Here is a 20,730-nt window from a genome sequence, read left to right on the forward strand (position 1 = left end):
TCTGAGCAACCTGACCTAGTCAGGGATGTCCCTGGTGCTTGCAGGGGGGGTTGAACTAGATGACCTTTGAAGGTCTCTTCCAACCCTAACCATTCTATGATTCTATGATTAGCAGATTACAGGAGGAGGGTGAGCTACCATTGTGATGTGGGTGGTTCGAAAAAACAATAGTTTAACACCCCTGGAGAAGTATTCCCGAAAGGGACAGCAAACTGCTGTGTTTGTGACAGTGCTACATGTCATTTAAATTACTCCATGCTGTTCTCACCCCGGTTTCAGTAATATTGTTCCAATTAAAAGAGGTGTAGGAAAAGGCTGCAAGGATTATCAATGGGATGGAGACCCTCTCGCTGAGAGGAGACCCGAGTAGCTTGGCTTGTTTAGCCTAGCAAAGTGAAGCTGTAAAAGAGCTTGCATGCTCTTTACAGGTATGTTAAAGAAAGTGAACACCAGACAAAACAGCTGCTTAAGAGAAGGGGAAATATTGGCACAAGACCAAATGGTGTATTGCCTGGTCTTGGATGCATACATGTGGGCTGGAAATGAGGAGATCTCTAAGTACTGGAGAAGGGAGATGCCAGAAATGCTATCTGACAGTAGAAATGGGAGAGAGATGCCAAGGTACTGTTAAGATGAAGTATGATTAATTTATAAACCAGATTGTATGATGATGTGGCTTGTGATAGCAGGCAATTAATTTTGATTTAGGAGGTTCCTTCCTGCCCTGTGTTTGCGATTCATTAAATGCTCTTCCCACCTGCCTCAGAGTGCATGTTGAATGTGATGGCATGGCACTGAAGGAACACCGATGATGTCATTTTCAACTGTGCCATAAAAACAGGGGATATACCAGTTGAGATTGTTAAAGATGCTATAACTTTTTGCTTGAGTTCTTTCTTACTGCTTATGACGTTGCTAATTTGCTGGTTTTATACCTATCTTCTGTCTCTTGCAGTTTTGCTGTACCAATAATAGATCAGAATATTTGGCCAATTCCAGCTTTCCTTCAAGAGCACTGAAGGGCAAGGAAGAAACCAGGCTTCCTCAGCTGAGGAGTAGGTCTGAATTGCCTGACTCTGTTCAGCTTATAGGGTTGTATCCCACAACCCTCCAAACACCGCTGGCACAGCAGGAGTGGATGTGGGAGTCAGAGGGCAATGACTAAGGTGCAAGATGGGGCATCCCTTTTGGGAACCAGAGCTGAGCAGTGCTGTGGCTCCCTCTGGGACATGCTCAAACTCAAGTCTGGCATGAAAACTGGTCCCAGAATCAAAAAGCTGTTGTGTTGCCAATTCCTTTTCACAGTTTTGTTCTAGTAAGCCTTCAGTTTTTCTGCCATCACTGGATGATAAGAAACTGGCTAAGCATTAATTCACTTTGTTGTTGTGCAGTAGTAAGCAGTGACTGCATCCCTGTTCTGAAATATATATGCTTTAATGAATTAAATTACATTTATACATAAACTGAAAAAAGTGTGAGTGAATATATCTTACACAAATGACAACTGATTTTTTTTTTTAATTGCATTTAGTAAATTAAAAGTGTATATGCTGGTAGTAGAGTATTAACACAGATGCTTCGGCCTCAAGAAAAAAAAACAAACATGCAGAAATGAGATACAAAGAATAATCTAAGGGGCTGGGGGGTGTGTGGTTTTTTAGGAGGTCAAACATTAATAATGAGAATTGGATCTACAGTGGGATTTGAGAGGTAGGGTTGCAGTTAGATATTGCCTGCAAAACCCCATGCAGCTGGATTGCTTACCAATGAATCTTTGTAAGAAATCATTAAAATAAGGAACCTATCTACCAGAAAGTCTTTTCACGTTTCCTTCTACGAAATTGTCATGAAGCTTTGACTCTAGATAAGGGAATTATAATGAAATAAAGGAAACATTGTTTAGTTGTCAAAACGAATTTGAAGTGTGACATGTGTGGGAAGAAAGAAACCACAGAAAATTGGATATTGGCTCCTTGAAATTTACGTATGTAACGTGATGACTGTGGATTGTCTAAAAGAATCTAACCCTTCATGGTTGATAGAATCAACTATTTTATTGACCTTTCTGTTTTTATGTTTTAAAGAGTATTAATATTAATGACACATAAACAAATACTGCAAAAAAGCTCAAGGAGTATTTATTTGTAATCAACTTGATATTCACTGTTTCTGCTTTTTTCAAGTTTTATTACCATGCCTGCTCAAATTTCCTAGTAAGTGAAATAGTAGATTCGAGCTGAATGTTGTAGACCATCCATGAAGCAAAACACTCTTTGCATCAGAAACAAAATATTTGGTTTACTTAGATGATTAAGATTCACTTTTATACAAATAAGAACTAGTCCCATGCCCTGCCTGTGAATCAAAAATCAAATATTTTGGAGAAAGAAAGACTAATGCTATTTCTCCTAATTACTGCTCGATAACCTTCACAAGGCTAAAGTATGTAATGTTCAAGTACAAAGGAACATACAGACATACATTCTCTCTCTCACACACAGATTTATACATGAGGAGAGTCAAATGATGAATGAGCATGTTTCAACATACAGATACGAATTTAAGGCATTGTGCTTATCTTCTAATAGCCAAGCATTTGCATAATCAGGATCATATCAGCTTCACAAGAAATGTATGGAATCCTGAAGTCAGCTTTGACAGCTGTAGCACAGGGAGCTACCTCAATCTTTTCGTTTTGATGTGCCTTTGTAGAGAATACTAGACTATGCGATAATGATAGTGCAAATGAGCTTCTGTAAGACAACTCGGTCTCTCAATAATATTGCTCAATTCTGTATAAACCATCAGTAAATTTTAGAATTTCTTTCGGATTCTATTTCTTTCTATTCTATTTCTTTCGGATTTCTATTGCCTTTATAAAATGATCCACGAGTATGCATATGTTTATGTTGCCAAGGCTAAGAATCTAAAGTGAGGTGGATGGGGGTCTGTGTCATCGCAGCGCAGTGACAGAGATGGCACTGTAAACCTGAAGACAATATTATCTGATGCTTGTTTTTTTTGCTGTTTTATGCTCAAAAATTACTCTTGAAAACTAGGAGTAGCAGTCCTTTCCTTCACAGTCACTAGTCAGAAGTGAAATTTCCCTTTTCCAAAAAGATTCACAGGAAAAATTTACTAATACCAACTGATCAATATTGATGGGGACATGGAGGGGTAGGCCTGACTGGTTGGTGGTAGGCAATGTGTCACTGGGTAGAAACAGCTGGAAGCTGGTAGCCACTGAAGTAGTCATTCTCTGAGGGCTGTTTGGTAGCTGTGTAAACCAAGTTCATGCATTATTCAGCTCTTAGTTGACAAATGCCTTGGGTTTCAGAAACTGCTGTGGTAGTTGTCACCAATGCCTTTTTCAGTAATTTCGCACTGAAATTCAAGAATGAATGAATTATAGAGACTTAGTTGTAGTGGCCCTCCTCTCTACACCTGAAAGCGTCCATATGGATTTGTAAAGACTCATGGAATTTGAGCCTTACTTCTATAAGGCTTATGGAAGAGTCTCCCCCTTTATGCCTCTCTGCAATTCTCTTGTGTTTTCTTAATGTGGGCTTACTGGCCAAAAGGAGACAATTCATGAGACTGCATGTGGTTGCAGGAGAAGGACGCCAAGTGAGCTGTGGGTCAGGCTGACAGAAGGCCATGCCTCCAGCTGTGGTCCAAAGGAGAAAGGTCTTTCCCTCTGCTATGCTTACTCTGAGGTGAAATAATCTGCTGCCTCCTTGGTAATTATAGGACCCAGCACACATGCACCTTCTTCCTGTACTATGAGGTGACTGAAATGTTGAAGAAGAGCTTAAATGCATTTATTTCAAGCAGCCGTATGTCTTATCTGTGTGAGGAAATGTCACACTGTGGGTATAATCCCCTCTCTCCAGGTGTGCATTCACATGAAATGAAATGATGCTATGCAAGTGCATGGCCTCTGCGGGGCTGGGGAGGAAATGCAGGGAACCAATCAGACAAAAACCCCATGCCCTCACAGAAATGACGGAGAACTTACACTGTGTCAAATGTTTCAGCAGCAGTAGCAATATTTATATTTGAACAGCAGTTTACAAAGTCAGTCCAGCAAATCAAAACTCGGTGAAAGGAAAAGTGTAGTAAAAATTTATTTTTTATTGAAGGCATGATATTTTGAGACAATTAAAACTGATTTGGAACGGAATGCGTTACCAGTGAAGGAAGGCTTCAGGAAGACCCACAGTTGCAGTTAGTCTGTGGGTGTGTTTCCCCACACAGCCTTTCACACACGCCAGCTCTTTATTCCCTTCCACTCCCTATGCCTGGACGCACGAAGTGATTGCGGCCTGGGCTGCGGCAGGCAGAGGCCCCGCTGCTGCTCTCTGTAAAAGCTAAAGTACTTCCATGTAGTTTAATGGTGTCAGCCCTGATTTACTGTGGCACAACTGTGCTTGTAATCTGGCTGTAAAATAATAAATTGATCCATGCTTGAGGGAAAAAAAAAGTCTTATGTAAAATCAGGAAAATGCTTTTGTTAAAGAAGTACTGTGAGATTTTTTTTTGTTAATTTTGGTTTGGTTTTCTTAATCTCTAGTAATTTTTTTTTTTCTCAGATCAGTTTGTCACATCAGAGTAAAATAAAAAGAATATATAGTAAATAATACTTTGGGCTTTGGGGAGCTAAATGTAAACTGTGTTGTTTGTGTAAGTGAAATGCGTGCCTTTTGCAACGTGTCAGGGCACTTCTGATGCACTTGTGCTGGCATCGATATATTCCGGTAGGAGGAAGTCATTTATTTATTCCCTTTTGGCATCCATAGGATTTAGAGATGAGACATTGCCCTTCTGGATACATAATCCAATTCTGATGCTTTCGTTTTTTCCAGTAAAACATCAATAATTTGATATGTTTCTATTGTCTAAAGCGGTTTTGTCTTGATGAAAGACATTTTAAGTGGGCAGTGTTTCAGAACAGAATTTCTCTTACGTAGCTTGGTCATTATGTGTATAATACGTAAGTAAATCTTATCTATTAAATTAATGAGAATGCAGGGAGAAGGAAATATTTTTGATCAGCGGTAACCAAACTCTGAGAACAGGGAGGAAAAAAGATGTGCAGAAAGCTTCAAAATACAGCGCCGCATTGTTTGCAAAAAGCCTGCTGTTTCCTTTATGTCTAACTGATCCGTGCCAGAAGCCCTCTTGAATTTCTACAAGAATAGAGCTTCAGATCATCTGCATTCAGTGCCAGAGTCATGGCCCTGGAACCGATAATTGCCTCTGACAGGATTTAATTACCTTCTCCAGGACCTTTTCTCTGTTTGATTGGAGACCACCCCCTGCCTCCGATCAAATCAGACAGTAATAACACGCCGCGGCGCCGGAGCCAATCCCGAGCCCAGCCGCCGCGGTGACCTTGCCGAGCCGGAGCCGATTGGCGGTGTCGGCCTTGTCGGCGGTGGCAGGCGGCCGTCACCGGGCCGGCCACCGGGAGATAAGAGAGCAGCATTAATGCTAATGGAGTCTGTCAGCGTGCTGGCCCCGGGTTGTGGTTGCAGCACCGCGGCGCGGGCAGGCACAAGGGCTGCGAAGCCAACACAGGCCCCAGGTACCCAGACCCCTGGCTGTCTCCGTAGGCTGGTTGCTGGTCAGCCTGACACAGTCGTTTTTGGGAGCAAGTCTTCAATTGCTCCCCTCCCGAAACAAATTCGCCCCTCCTGGGTGAATTCACCACTCCTGGGGTGAATTTCCCAGGGCGAAACCCACCGGTGTTTTGTTACGTAGATGGAGAACGTCGCTACTTCGTATGCATCACGCAGCCCCTGTTTTTAATATCAACTTGACACATGCAGTCACTATATTATTCATGGTTGTTTTAATGCACCCTCCGCTTTAAGAAAGCAAACTGTGTTCCTTTAGCAGTCAGCTTTTGGAGACCTAATGCTTTTGAGGTGAAATAGCAGCAGAATTTAGAGTGCGGTAGTTTTTAGCAAATATTTTCTCGTTCTCAGAAATTGAGCAAAATCTTTTGCCCACACCTCATTTAGCAGCTGGATGTCTTGACAGCATTACTGCTTTGAGAGTTTAATTGGCCGAACTTCAACCGTAAGGTGTGCGCAGCGGCCAAGAGTCAACAGATACTCTTTTGTTTTTGTTCAAAGTTGTATTGATCTTGGTGCAGGTAAAGGGCTTGTCCCTGCTCCAGCGAAGCCAATGGCCGAGCTCCAGGTGGAGCAGGGGTAGGTCCAGGCTTATTTCATGCTGTATTTGTTGCTTCATCTGTTTTCACCTCAAAGGGAGATGTAAATGCCATGTAGTGAAATGGAGGGAGGGGGTGATTTGATGTCATGGTAACTTCTCCCACGATCAGTACAGCTGTACATAAATTCCCGTGCTGCTAGAGGCAATGCATCTCAGAGCACCTCAGAGAGCAGCGGGGGGATGCTGATGCGATTCTTTTCCTTGCCATTCTGCTGAGAAGAGCAGCAGTTAGCCTGGTGAATGCCTTGCATCACGGTATTGCCCCTTCTGATCAGAAAGGGCTACCAGTACAAACAGGAAAAAGGATCATAAACAGTGCTACAGAAGCAGCATTACTCAAAGAAGCAAAAAAAAGGGTGGGGGGAGCGTGCTCAGTTCTGCGTTAGATAACCTAGCCCTCTGTGCAAATGCCCTGTCTTCATTTTGCCAGTTACCCTGATTTTCCCTTTTCCTAAGTTTCTGTATAACTGAAGATCCAAGGTGTTTTCATTTGCTCTGAACAGGAATTACAGGGCCGTAGGGCTCTACTGACTTAAGGCTAAGAAACTTCCATATGAATGCATTGTGTGATGAAAATACGTTGTGTTTCTACAAGGCAGCAGATAACCACGTATGTGTGACTCTGGCCTGACCAAAGGCCAGTTTAGTCGGGAGTTATTTCACCCTTCTGTAGATGGTTTGGCAACACAACAGTCTTCTGAGATGAAGAGATATTAGAAAGAAAAAGGTGGAGGTGCGATTTTATTTCTTTCAAAGCTCTGCTTGCATATAGCGAAGTGTGCAGGGTGCTTGTATAGACTGAGGCGCTGCACAAATGCTCTTAACTGCAGCGCAAAAGCTCTTCCCTTTTCTCAAAGCGAAGCACTGAAAGATCAAATAGACCACGAACCATCCTGAGTGCAGGTCCCTCTGGAAACAGGGAGGGAAAATCCACAAACTCTGACTCTGTAAAAGTTTTAGTTTCTAGAATAGGCAAAACCACTATTTTTTTTTTCTCATTTCAAATAGTAACAGAATAAAACAGTGAGTATGTGTGTGTGTGTGTTGGGGGAGGGCGGGTGGAATCTGAGGCAAGAAGCATTTTATTTTTTTTCTTTTGCCCAGACAGATTCCACTGTGAACATGTAATGGTTTTCACTGAGGCACTGTGTTATTTTAAGGTAAATCTGCTGACTTCAGAATGCATAATCAGTTTCATGATCATAATAAATTATATCACAGCCATCCCTGGTGGGAAAATGGAAGGAAACGCACAAAGCATGAGTGCTGGGCCAGCTTGCTGGTTAGGATGCTAGCCTAGAACCCATTTCTTTGTTGCTTTTTAAAGCAAAAATAATTCAAAAGCATCTAGGTCAATTAAAAGCTCATTTTGAAAGCATTGTAGGCACTCAGAATTTAAGTCTCTCTGAAAGATATTTTTGAAAACGTTGCTGCAGTTCAGTTCCATAGCAGTAAGTTGGGAATTGCAGCACTTCTTGCAAAGGTGATGTGTGAATAAATATATTTGAAAGAAACTGGAAGAAAATAGAAGCTCTCTAAGGACCTGGGATAGACAGACAGGCTCCCTAGGCTGTGGTCCCGAGAGCATTTATTCACCAGCAGTCACAGCTTAAGCAGCTCGGGCATCTATCCCCCCTCCTGTCGGGTACTTCGCAGCTCTTGCGTTTGTTGCCACAACTGTTTGCACAGCGGCACAGTGAACTTGATCAAGGAATGGATCCAGCTGGTAAAAGATAAAATATATGCTGACTACATGGCAACACAAACGTCTGTGCCAGCCAAAACACTGGTTGGCACGTGGGGCGGAACGAAGGCTGGGAGGAAGGAGGATGCGAGCCACTTAAGCAGCCTGCTGCCAAATGCAAAATCACAGTCTATTCTTGTTTTCCAAGTACCTTAAATGTTAATCTAGAACAGTAAAGGTTTTGTTCTAACGTGCAAAAAGAATTGGCCTTGGTCTGATGAAAAAACTTGGAGATTTTTGTCAATGATTTCTGTACAAGCAAAACTGACTTTTTCATTTATGTATTTAAAAATAGAAGTAAAGTAAAGCAAAGCAACATTTGTTAAGCAATGGCAGTAGCCCATGAAAGAGATTATTTAGGAGTCATACTGTCAAGTATTATATTTTGCTTTTTCTGAAGAATTTAATAGAAAACATACAAGTGGAATGCGGCCTTTTAAAAAAAGACAGCTATATTTTTTAATAATTTGTCTTAGAAGCTTGTATTTTATGTCTGCTACAGTATTACTTTTTTAATTACCACTGCCTAATTGTGAGCTAAATCATTGTTGTGTTACCCTTTTATATTTGATATACAGATACTCGTGCTTCAGGTTTGTCTTTCCAGGCTTCAGTGGCGGTATACTAAAGATGAATTTCATCTATTCCATGTGACACAGGTTGTTTAACAGGAAAATGTTTTTATTAGAAGAGCTGGGTTAAGGGTCCATCTGGAACCAATTGAATTCTCTAATGGCCTAACCTTCTATTTCTAGAGGGAGAGAGGAGAAGAAGTAGAGAGGAAATTCAGGCTAGCAGTGTAGTTCTGCAATGTGAATTTAAGAACTTTCCCCTCTGCTCCCTCCAGCCTCTTTTTCCTGCGCTCGTGCTGTAATTTGCCATGTCCTCAGCTTTGTACATACAACTACCTCTGTGACTCGCTGTAAATTATACTGTTCAAATAACTGCTGTTAAAAGTCATCATCAAAAAAGGATGAGGGGAGCACTTAAATAGGACAAATGAGGGAAGAGTAAATTGTGCTATGGGAAAGGAAATGAACGTGGGTCTATGAGGGAAGCCCAGGAGCTCCTCCAGCCATTATCACTTGAGTCAGGCAGCACTAAAGCCCATGTGCCATATAATTACAGACTCTGGTGATCAGCAGCCCTTTTCAGATTACCAAAGCATCGCTGTGTACCTCGCAGGACTGCATGTGAAGGTTTTATCAATATATGAAGTACTATAAAAACGGAAGGCTACATATTGCAGCCTGATGCAGAGTCCAGTGACAATCTCGTATGTCTTTCTGTTATTCCAAGTGGCTTTGGCCAGAATCTGTGTGTAGCATTTCCACATCAGATGGGAGGAATTCTGCCCACTGTGTGCTACAAATCAGGCTGAGATTTTTTTTTTTTAAAAAGGACATTTGCAGTAACATATATTTAAAGGACTTTTTCATATCAAAGACATTGAGGCAGCATTTGTCGTGATATTGTGTTGTTTATAAACCTGGAGCTCCCATTTTGTAAACCTATTCTCACATTCAAGCACAATGTTAAGCCATTTCTTTCTCAAATACCGACAGCCTGTAAGACAGCAAATGATTGCTAGTTGTCCGGGACGAAAAGGGCTACAGTACATACATTAATATATGTCACGAGATTCTAAATCTTTTTGATTGCATTGCTTGTTTAGTTTCAAAGCGGAGTGTAAGAGCCATTGTTGATACATCACTGTATTTGTCGCTGCTGTTTTAGCAGCATAAAATAACGTCTCTGCCCCAACCACCTTAAAATTTTGTTAGTAAGTGATGCAGAAAAAAAAAATCCAAAAAGAAAATACTTTCCCTTTTTGAAGTTAACCATTGAAAACATTTTTTTCTAAGTTGTTTTGTATTATTAACTCATATCAGGGTGAGCAAAACTGATAGCAAAATGTAGAAAAAGAATGTTGTTAACAGAAACAAACAGCTGTGAAGTCTGAAGCTGTGAATTTTGTGTAGCTTGTGTTCCTTAGCACCACATTCCTGGCAGAAACATTATAGGGTAGAGCATGGCTAGAGGAAATCAATGTAAAAAGTGTTGATTATAAAATACTGGTGAACGTATTTGTGTATGTGTTTGGGGAGGAGATAACTGCGCAATTCTCTCCTAACCCCATCTGCCTAAGTGCAGGCACAGTTATTTGAAAAACCTTATAAAAAAGATAAAATCCTGAGTGCAAAGAACCTAAAAATGCATCTACATTGAGAAACTGCAGCCAATTGATTATTCAGCTGGCAAAATGGAAATTTCAAGTTGCATAGACAGCTAATTGTGGCCTGCCTATGGAATGACAGGTCTATAATTTTTAGTTTTGTGCACATTCAAAGCCAGTCACCTTGACACTTAACAGTCCATTATCTGCCGGCCACCGACCATATGATGATATTCAAAGAGTGACAGGTCTTTTCCATTACAGAATGATAAAATGCTCTATGCTTTATTTGGATAAAGCTGTCTTCACAGACAGAACAAACCAGGTGCTTATCTGATCCTTGCATGTAACAGCGACATTGGGACACCTTTTACTCCACAGGCTAACCTTTTTTTTGCTGTTGCTGGTTTTTTTGGGGATAAAGATGAGCGAAATGAGTGAAATTGGTATCCTCAGTATTGTTTTCTAGAAGAACAGGTAAGCTGGCATTCACATCTATGATTTTTTTCAGTATTAAATAAGATAGATTGCAGGAAGCATTGGGGCCCAGGTCATGCAACTACGTGATTCATAATCTAAGGAGAAATGTCTATTTTTTTATAAAAAAGATTGTTGTCTTTTCAGCGTGGGCGAGGTCAGGAAACATGTCCCAGGATACTTGCTAACAAATAATAAAAACCAACAAACTGCCACAAATCAGGCTGAGATCTAGGATTTCGTTCAAACTTACCCAAGAGGCTGGATCCAGCCAGGGACTCTGCTGCATCTTCCCAGGATGTGGCGGTGTGTCTGCAGCTCTGTCCCTGGGCTGTAATAAGTACATAAGACTGGTGACCATCTCTCTTTGTAGGAAAAGCATAGCTTGAAGAGCAGACAGCGCTTGGAGCTGGTTCTTTAGGTCAGGTCATTCCCTGCCTGGGCATCTCTTGGGGTTGTGTAGTCCAGGGAGAGCAGGGAAGCGGTGCTTCTGCAACAAAAGCTCAAGCCACAGTGGACAGAGAGAATCTCTTCCTTGTCCCTTGCTGTGCAGGGAAAGTTGTACCTTTGAGGTACAATTTGAGGACAGGACCTTGCGGTTTTCAGAAGACCTAATGGGAGATGGGCCCACGCCAAAGTCATAAACCCTGTTTTGGTCTCAGCACTAGTTTCTGTGCCAAATTGTTCTCAGTGAATTTTGTTTATTTATTTCTAAAAGTGAATTTTTAGTTGGAAATTCTGAATGTGCTTTTAGAATAACTATTTTTAAACTATTTCTGACATTTTAACAAGAGTCAGTATTGTTTTTCTTTGCTGGCAGGGCCTGTTTCAGCTCCCAGTGACATTAGCGCAAAGACACTGACTGGTTTGTTGTGTGCTGCAGCAAGGGCTGTGTGAGTAACTGTGCAGAACTTTGCAAGAGATAAGTTATATCAGTAGTTCATTTTGCTATTATCTTAAAATTATAAAAATCTTATGAATTACAAATTTACAGAGCAATTTTCTTGAGCATTTAGAGTTAGCAAGAGTAACTTTTGCCACTGGAAAAAAATGATTTGTGGATTTTCCAAATGATACAGAGCTGCCATTTCAGTATTAAATATTATTTTAGTTCCTTGGTTATTCAGTAATGATCTACAATACTTTTATGATTTTTTTTTCTGTAAGAAATGTATTGCTGTGTTCTCATATGTACAGTATATTGCGTGTATTTTTAGCTCTGGAGAAAAGGCTAATGAAGAGAGCATACTCTGAAGAGAACAGTCGTGAGACTTCATTTGTTCCCTACATGCTGCCATAACACTAACACACCTCTTACTCTACAGAATGGCTTGTACTTGGGGAATTGTGTTTCATCCAATTTTCTTGCAAATAATGAACAAGTTCCCCCAGGTTTATTGGCACGATCTTGTGCACACTTTTTTGGTGTAAATTATTTATTCTACTAATTTAACAGCAAACAGTCCTGGATAGTGAGCTTAGTGAGGCAATTTCATATGTATTGGTTGTAGGTTAATTATTTAGGGATTGAGATATCTCTGGTAATGCCAAATAAGTACAGACCTAATCAGAGAAAGCAATTGAATGTGTCTGGGTTTTCCAAATCTCAGATCATGCAACCATTATTTGATGGTCATTAAGTTTGGTGTGTTATTGCAAAGAACATGAATGAGTTTTGAGGTAGCCCACAGATTAACCCTTACAGTTCCTGTAATTTCCCAGGTGATTGACCCTGTGGTCACTCTGAGCCAGCTAACTAGAATGTTCAGATACACATACTCTGTTCTGGAAATGGAGACGGTTAAGGATGTTTTTGGATATGCGTCTCATGGGATAGCTTAATGGTTTGGAGGCTGTTGAAATATGAATGCTGAAGAATCAACAGATAAATCATATTTGGAACTAAAATAAGCAGCCCCAGCTGATTTTTTTAAAGGTGGTGTGCAGCCACACAGAGGAGATAGCTTAACTGTTGTAATTGTCACTATTTTATTTTTAGAGAGAGATTTTGATGCTAATCACTTGAAAAACATGAAACTTCTCAAGTCCTATGTAGCTTCACTATCCAATGTCAGTTTAATGGGAATGGGTATTGTATAATTTTTTTAATTCAGCGAGGAAAACATTATTTTTAATTGGTATGAGGGTTTTTTTTCAGCTGATACAAAATAATGTGGGTAATTCATTGGAGAGAAGTGCAAGCTCTGAGTAGAACCTGGGAAGACAATGAATGAAAAGCAGTGTGAGGAGAAATCTGAGCAATGCTTGGTGTGGGTAAAATGTTGATGTTAAGGTATAGTTGTTTCCATTCTCTCATCTTTATTTCTACAACAAAATTACTGCTCTGTGCTATTCAGTGCTTGACTCCATAAATGGCACTCAAAGCAGCCCTTTGGAAGGGCTAGAAACTCTTTATCTTCTGTCCATGTTCTAGCACCTCTTCCGTAGCAGTTGGGGGTGTGGGAATGTGTTTTATTTTTGAAGATCCCCAATGGAGGAATCTGCTCTGTAGGCTATTTGTTTTGGTAGAGTTTGTTTTAATTTTCTCTTTATGTTTGTATTTGTTTTGGTTTTTTTTTAAATATGCATGTGGATTCCTTTTTAATGTTAAATTTAAAGCGAGTTCCTAAAATGTGCCTTGCAGTTGGAGCAGATGGTGAGGAAGATTTGCGACGCTCCCTTTTTTTCATAGGGCGGTTCATTCCACAGTTTTAGATCAGCCTTCATGGAAGTGCTTGCTTCCCTTTCAGATGAGCCCTGCCTTCTTGCTTAAGAATCTCTTTTGCTGGAGGAGTGAGTAGTTCATTGCAAAGCTTCAGGATTCACGGGCTTTCCAGTGTAGAGAGCAGAGGATATGATGGTGAAAGCATGATATTTTGCGTTCTCGAAGGGATGTACTGAAGCATTCTGCGCTAACTGGATTTTCTTTAGCATGAAAGCCTTCATGCCAGATGTGTTGCACTGGTAATAGAGATGAATAACTGAAGCCAGATCATTAGCAAGTAGGATAGGATGGAGTCACTTAGCGGCAGACTGAAGGAAGTCCCATCCATTGCCGCGTAAGGGCATTCTGCTAGTGAGGATTTCAAGAGTACAGCTAAACATGTTTCCCATTTCACATTCAATTGATCTGAGAGGCATCCTAGCAATGTATTATTTTTCTCTATTTCACTATGTAAAAATAAATACAGTCCTTCAAGGAGGATGAAAAGCTCTGATGCACCAACTGTTCTCTGGTAGGAAGACATGCTAATCTGCTAAATTCTCCAGCTGCTGTGGGATTTTTGCACTTCTAAGGAGAGAGCTAATAAAACTCATGATTAGTGGAAGAAGATAAGAGAACCTTGGATGGTGCTTTAATGATGGAGTGCTTCAGGGAAGCAAGGAGGAGACCTGGGGCTAGACTTTAATGGCCAGCTGCTGAAAAGAAGCCCAGAAAGGTGGGTGTTAAAGTCTGTCCAAGGTTCTATGTAGCTATGGGGTGGAATAAAGACATACTTCCAGCCATGAGCTTAGAGATCATTCAGCAACTTATATTTTATGGCACTATGGAAAATAAAAATTAAAAACATGAAAGGAAGACTGTAATAATTGGAAAAGTACATGAGGAATCTTGGCAAAAGTATGAAATAAAACATATACATCTGTGTTAAGAAAAATATTTAACTCAATTTTAAATGCCATGAGTCATTAGGATGTGTTAAAAGGCAAAAAGCAGCGTAGTATGGTTTTCCAGCAAAAAAAAAATGAAGAAAGAAAGCTGCATCTCGCTTAATTGTAAAATGTTTTAATTACAGGAGTATGCCACACTTCTGCTTAGGTGCAGTCCCTGTGCTCTTAAGTCCATCAGCTTAGAATTGTGCAATTATCTGTAGAAATGGAAGCACAGGTAATCAAAGGCTTCAGAGTTATACAGGGTGAATATAGGAAGGGCTGAATGGGTTATGTGGAGGATTTGGAGAGTATTGGACATGTGCTAGTTCTTGTTATTTAAGAAACTTATTTTGTTAAGACAAGTTGGCAATGACAAGTAAGAAAAATTACTTTTTCATAATTTAAGAATTATATGACCCAGTAGGCTGAAAGAAAAGAAAAAATCTTCGGCTTCTTTGGACTACTCATGCAGTACAGCTATTTTTCCTACAAAGTTGAGAACATGTTAGAAATTGAGCTGTGCAGTGTAATTGGAATTGAGGAACAGCACATCTAATTTTGTGATACTGGTCTGGCCAGTGAGTGAGAGCAACAAATGAAAGACACAACGTCATACGATGTATGATTTTCTGGCTGTGATAAACCACTTCTTCATTCAGTACATGGGAGAAAAATGGATATGGACTTAGAGAACAGTGATGGATTGGTCTTTAAAAGCTTCCTTGTTTGTGGGGGAAAAATAAATATTTATTTTACTAACCTAGATGGGGACATTTTAGCTACTCCAGAGTTCTGTAAAGAGCTACCTGAAATAGAGGTAAATGAGCAAGCCAGGTACTGGAAACAGTCTGGTTTCTAACAATAAGGAGCTCAACAAGCCCTAATTTATCCTGTTTAAGAAAAGACTCGTTTGAATTTGTCGGGTTTTCTTTCCTGCTTTTACATTTTAAATCATCAATGCAGGATTAATGGGTTATGAAGGTGTAATTTTGTTGGTTGTGATGCTGCTTCTGGGTGAGTATTCAGTAAGAAAACCCTGGATCTCCCCTGCCAGGTTCCTTGCTTCTGCTTTGCTGCTCTGAGCTGAGACACGCTGCTTGTGATATGACATGAGATCCAGCACTGTATTTCTAGAGACAGACTTTCTCAAGCTCCCCCTTCTCTTTATGGCATTGACTTGAAATTTTGCAGAGAGGATATCGTAGACAGGCACAGCAGTAAGGATTTTTAATCCTTCTCATAACAAAACTCAGTTAAAATCTTCAGAAACTCAACATACCTTGTCTGCTGGGCTTTGTGCAGTAGTTGCTTTTTAATTTCTGCTGAGAAGCGGTTCGTAAACAGAGCACAAACCAGTAGGAGTGACTGTACAAAAGGTGTGATGCTTTCCATTGTACTACTGAGCTGTTTCCCAGTTTCCTTCCTGGCATCTCTGACGGCACAGAGACAAAGCTCCCAGCCTGTCTACATGAAAAGGAGGGCACAGGGCTGATTTGGATACAGCTAAAGTGTTCAGGGAAACTTGAAATAAGAACACCTGACAGATTCAGGAGTTTCTAGGTGGGATATAGCCTTTAAAATCTCAAGAGAATAACACATTGTCTTTCAATGACATGTCTTTCGCTGAGTCCTCTCATTTTCACATTGTTCTTTAGTATGAAATGTTAAATGGAGATTTCACCTGCCTGTTCCACAAGTAGGTCAGCATTTGATAACTGCATTAAAATTGGCCTTTCCTAAATCCTCTCTCTCACTGTAATCCTCCCTGTCCCTCTCAATTTTCCTATGTTCTAATGCTCCATGATGAAGAAAGTGTTGAGTCTTTTTTCAGATTATTTCTGAACTATCACCCACAATGGAGTTGTTTTGGTTTTGGTTTGGATCATGTTTCTTCCCCAAAAGCTTCCAAAGATAGACATTACAGATATGATGCCACATGGGAAAGAAGGGGTTTTTTTGTGCTCATGCAAAATTCCGTGTCTTTTTCTATTGTTTTGAAAAAAAAACCCCAAACCGTTTTGGGCTTGTGACAAAGTCTTGAAGAATATATTCAGAATATTTAAATATATTTGGTCATTTAATTCTCAAGCCTAACATCCAGTTCCTTTTCAGTGTGGCCTATCACTTCTGGTGTGACATTACTGCAAACCTTCTGATTAAAGCCAGCTCTCTTATGCATACTTTACCTCTGTGACCTATGAGTAGCTTGAAACCATTTGAACTCTGTCTAAATTGGATCCCCCTGGTTGTAAGTGTTACTGCATGTCAGTTCTATGTCAGTTGGATGGAAATCTTGCTGCAGAGGATGAAAGTTCACAGCTCAGTATTAATCTACTGGGCAAACTACATCTAATGCCTTCAGTTTTCTTGAAATACAGCTTCTGGTGACCTCTGACTGGTAAAATACAGTATAGGATTTTCCAGTATTCATTTTTAGTGTAGATATGTAAAATGCAGCATGTAGCATCCTTCTGTACCAAATAATGCTATGAGAGACAAAATTAAGAATAGTGACAAGTGGGTTATTGAACATGGAGACTTTTGTAAGAAAATATGTCTAGGTCACTACTGCACAATTGTCTTGTTCTCGAAACAGAAAATGCAAGTCCTGGCTTGTAAAGGAGGCTGTGTAGCGATGAACTTCTGGCTGGGATTCCCTTGGTATCTGTTGGATGAGACTTTCAAACTGGTGTGTGAAGAGGCGTTTAACCAAAAAAAAACGTTCCCTGAAGCTGCATGGCTTCTGGAGTGGGCAGCATAAACCACTGAGTGCTGGTGGAGTCGGTTTCTAACCCACAAATAAGAACTTTGAATTTAGCAGCAGCTGCTGTTTAAAAGAGAATCTGTATAGATTTGTGTGGCATAGATTACACCATTTCAACATCATCTGTTACAGCGTGACACCTTGATTCTGGTCTGTCAGTGTTAGGGAGTCTTAAATTGCAAATACATTACATTTGGGTTTGCTTTTGAAGTGACCTTTTTGTACATAAAATTCCAAGCTAAAAAGGAAGCCTAACAGCTGCAGGTTTGTAACTCTGCAACTTGATCTCTCTTCTGTTTAAACTGATGGTAAAACTCATACCTCTTTCAGCAGGAGCAAGATCGACTTTTAAATATTTAGTTAGTATCTGAAAGGAAACTGATTCTGTGTTCCTTGTGAATCCCAAATTGTCTCTGAAAATTGTGGGATTTGGTAGGAGGAAAGAAATCTAAGATTAAGCTCTGGTTTGTGATGGGATGATGCTGATGCTGGTAGGGATGCTTTTTAAGCATCAGACATGAATCAAATTCATCTTTCTCAAAACCCTGTTCCAGTCCTACTCAGGAGAACTGAAAAAGTGTGCTTGTGCTAGGCCTGGATGGAGCCTTTGGCTCTTCCAGAAGCCTGTGCTTCTGCCCTGTGTTTCAAAGAGAAGTTTTAGTCTATGGAGGGTGTATTTAGTTGATACTATCTTTTGAGCCCTTCCAACTCCTCATATTCTGTAACTACAGTTTATTATTACAAAACATTGCCATTTGGTAAGTCAGACTGTGTCATCGGATGACTCTCATCCTGTCACTCCTCTTAGGGAAGTACAAAACAATAGTAATAAATTAGTATCGGTATGGCCAGAGGTATTTTAAGACAGTGGCTGTTGGATCAGTTCTTGGACAGTTTAGGAGCATATTTTCCTGTTGTTTACATTTTTAAACCCAGACTTCTAAAATCCTGAAAGCCTGACTCTTTTTGCTATGAGTCACGCAAAGAAAGAAATTTTTGATTACAACATGTGTGGAATCCAGAGTCCAAAACCTTGGAGTTCTCTTCCATCAGAGGCTCTAACACCTGTTATCGAAAGACACACATCAGAAGTCAGTGGAGCTCCCTGTGGGTGCAGCGTTCAGGTCACACTGATCTCTGGGAGCCAAGGGCTCGTTCAGCAGCAATGCCACAGAAGGTTTCTGTAAGTGCACACGCTGTACGTACACACGTTCTAATGTACATATGGAATAACAGCACAGGGACTCTTACAACAATGTAACAAGAACAAAGTATTAGAAAAATAAAAGGAAATTAAGCAGCTTGCAGACTACGGCAATCTTGTGGCTTGTGGGCTTTAATCATTGATTTTTGCTTTGTTAATTTGACAGTATTGAACGTAGGTAACTGCAGCTTTCTGATCTGACAAATACGGGGAAAAGAGCACGCTGATGAAAATCCATCAGAAGGTAAGTGAATGGTTGAAAGTAACAGTGTGTGCATAGTTAGTCAGCTTCTGAACCAAAAGTGCTAAAGTGTGGGCTGACAGTGGTGATTACTGTTCATTGGCTCACGCTACTCATTTTAATAGAGACCTCCAGATATGAAGGAATAAGTTATTGATTGCGGAACTCCCATATGTGCTTTCTGACAGGCTAAACTTGAAAGAATAGAAAGAAATAAAGAACACTGGATGAAATAGTATAGTTTGATAATTTTTGCATATGAAATAGCTGGCTAAAAACAATGTAGACTTAAATTAAAAAGCTTTTATATCAACAGCTAATGTCTCATCTCAATTATAAGGGTCTGATCTCAAGGCAGAACAGAATATCTGTTCCTTTCAATTTTATCAATTTAGCTAGTAGTGAAGCCAAGGATTTCAGTGGGATGAAGGTGATTCTGTAGCTTCTGCTCTCTGACCCAACAACATAAAGTATTGCCTTTAGTCTGAAGCTTGGGCAGAAGCTTAAATATACATTTGTCCAAGTTTAGCCTAGATTTTGACTTTCTTAAGGTTAATAGCTCATTCTACCTGGGAAGGAGTCACTGTCAGACTTTTAGTTTATCTTGCATCTGTGTAGAGACATCAGCTAATCTGGTGAAGTTTTGTGTCTGGATTTGTTTTAGAAGCTATAGAGCTTTGTAGGCTTAGCCCCATACTGACTATGCCACTGGGCTTGTAGAAAGTTGGTATCTGAACCCCTACTTTTTCCTTTGTCTTTTGCATTGCCACTTTTGTATTTCTAATTTTTTCCCTTTTCACTTCTCCTTTCCAGAGGTGAGACATCTCCATGGATGGTTCACTGTGACAATGAGGGTGCTACAAACAGACACTGTGACCCTGCTTCTCTCAGCTACTGTTGAAGGCTATGCTGTGTGCAAACCTGAACGCACAACAGGAATCGACAGGAACCCTGTGTACCAGAAAGGTACTCTGGTTAAATTCTAACTGAGATTTATAAGCTGATTTTATAAACTAGTTTTCTTTTAGGAGGTATTTTTCACAATAAGGTCATGGTTTTGAATTTGCAGTAATAATATCACAAAAGACGGAATTGTGGTCAGTAGGTCTCGGGGAGGGGGGAAACACTGTTAGAAGGCAGCTCCTCAAGTGGATAGTTTGGGTTAACAGTTACTGACAGAGTAAATGACTTTTTAACACATAGGTTTTCAGATCACCTCATGGGAAAAGATGGTATCAAAATGCATGGAAATCATGCCTAGATTAGTTTAGAAAAGTGAATGTATTACCAGAAAATCCTCTCAAGATTCCACTTACCCTTTTTCTACTAAGCTTCCTATCTGTGTATTCCCTAATAGAAAAAAAAAAAAGTCTTCTACTTATTTGTTAGCACAGCTTTCTAATTAGGCTTATTGATAATTAATCTGGATAAATGCATGTGCAGAAACCTCTCATTATCCTTCTTTTAAAGCATGATATAGGACCTTCAAGAGATGTTTGTTTATAGATATTTTCCATTTCATGATTTCTGCTGTGTGCATGCTGTGGTGAGATTGTGAGTAGAAACAATTTAAATTTCCAAATCAGACTACACTTTAAAGAAATAAGTGCTTGATACCCACTGCTTGGTCTTGATAATTGCTTTTTGTACATGAAAATGTTGATGTGACTGTAATAAATATCCTGACATAAATATTTTCATTTACAATAGCACACTTTTGATCATTTCTGGGTCTTTTTGTTTAGTTTTGTTGTTTGGTTTTGGTTTTTTTTTTCACTTCCCGGTTCTTGTTCAGCTCGACAAGCACACTGCTAAGTGGCAGGAGGAATAACATATAGCTTACAGTCCATCATCTGCATTCCCTTTGCATTAGGTGTAACACTGGCATGAAAATTGGAGCCCCTGCTCCAATTTTTCCAGCTGTCTTTTTCTCCCTGTGATCATTTTGTACAAATTTTCTGGCAAGTCTTCGAATATGCAAGCTTATATCCCTTTCTCGAGCATGCATACACATGTTGCTATCTCAAAGCACAGGTACAACTGAATAGAATCATTAAATTCTTAAAACATACAATATCGTCTTCCTTTGTCCTCTTGCTCTCAGATTTCTCTGTAAGTTTGTTTTGTTTTCATTCAAAATGTATGAATAAAGCAATATCAGGATCTTTCCACTGCCATCTTCAGGTCTTATTTATAGAGTACTTTTACAGCTTCAGGAATTGTTAACTTT

General features: G+C 39.9%; 1 long non-coding RNA gene across 1 annotated transcript in view; it reads left to right on the forward strand.

Annotated features, from left to right (window-relative positions):
- Positions 1-18,496, forward strand: part of LOC147600613 (uncharacterized) — a 30,434-nt gene extending 11,938 nt beyond the window's left edge. The window contains exon 3 of the long non-coding RNA XR_015258646.1: positions 18,426-18,496. This is a non-coding gene — a long non-coding RNA (uncharacterized LOC147600613). The remainder of the gene's footprint in view (positions 1-18,425) is intronic.
- The last annotated feature ends 2,234 nt before the right edge of the window (positions 18,497-20,730 follow it).

The sequence above is a fragment of the Chlamydotis macqueenii genome, chromosome 5, assembly GCF_036417535.1.
Source record: "Chlamydotis macqueenii isolate bChlMac1 chromosome 5, bChlMac1.mat, whole genome shotgun sequence".
Taxonomy (NCBI): domain Eukaryota; kingdom Metazoa; phylum Chordata; class Aves; order Otidiformes; family Otididae; genus Chlamydotis; species Chlamydotis macqueenii.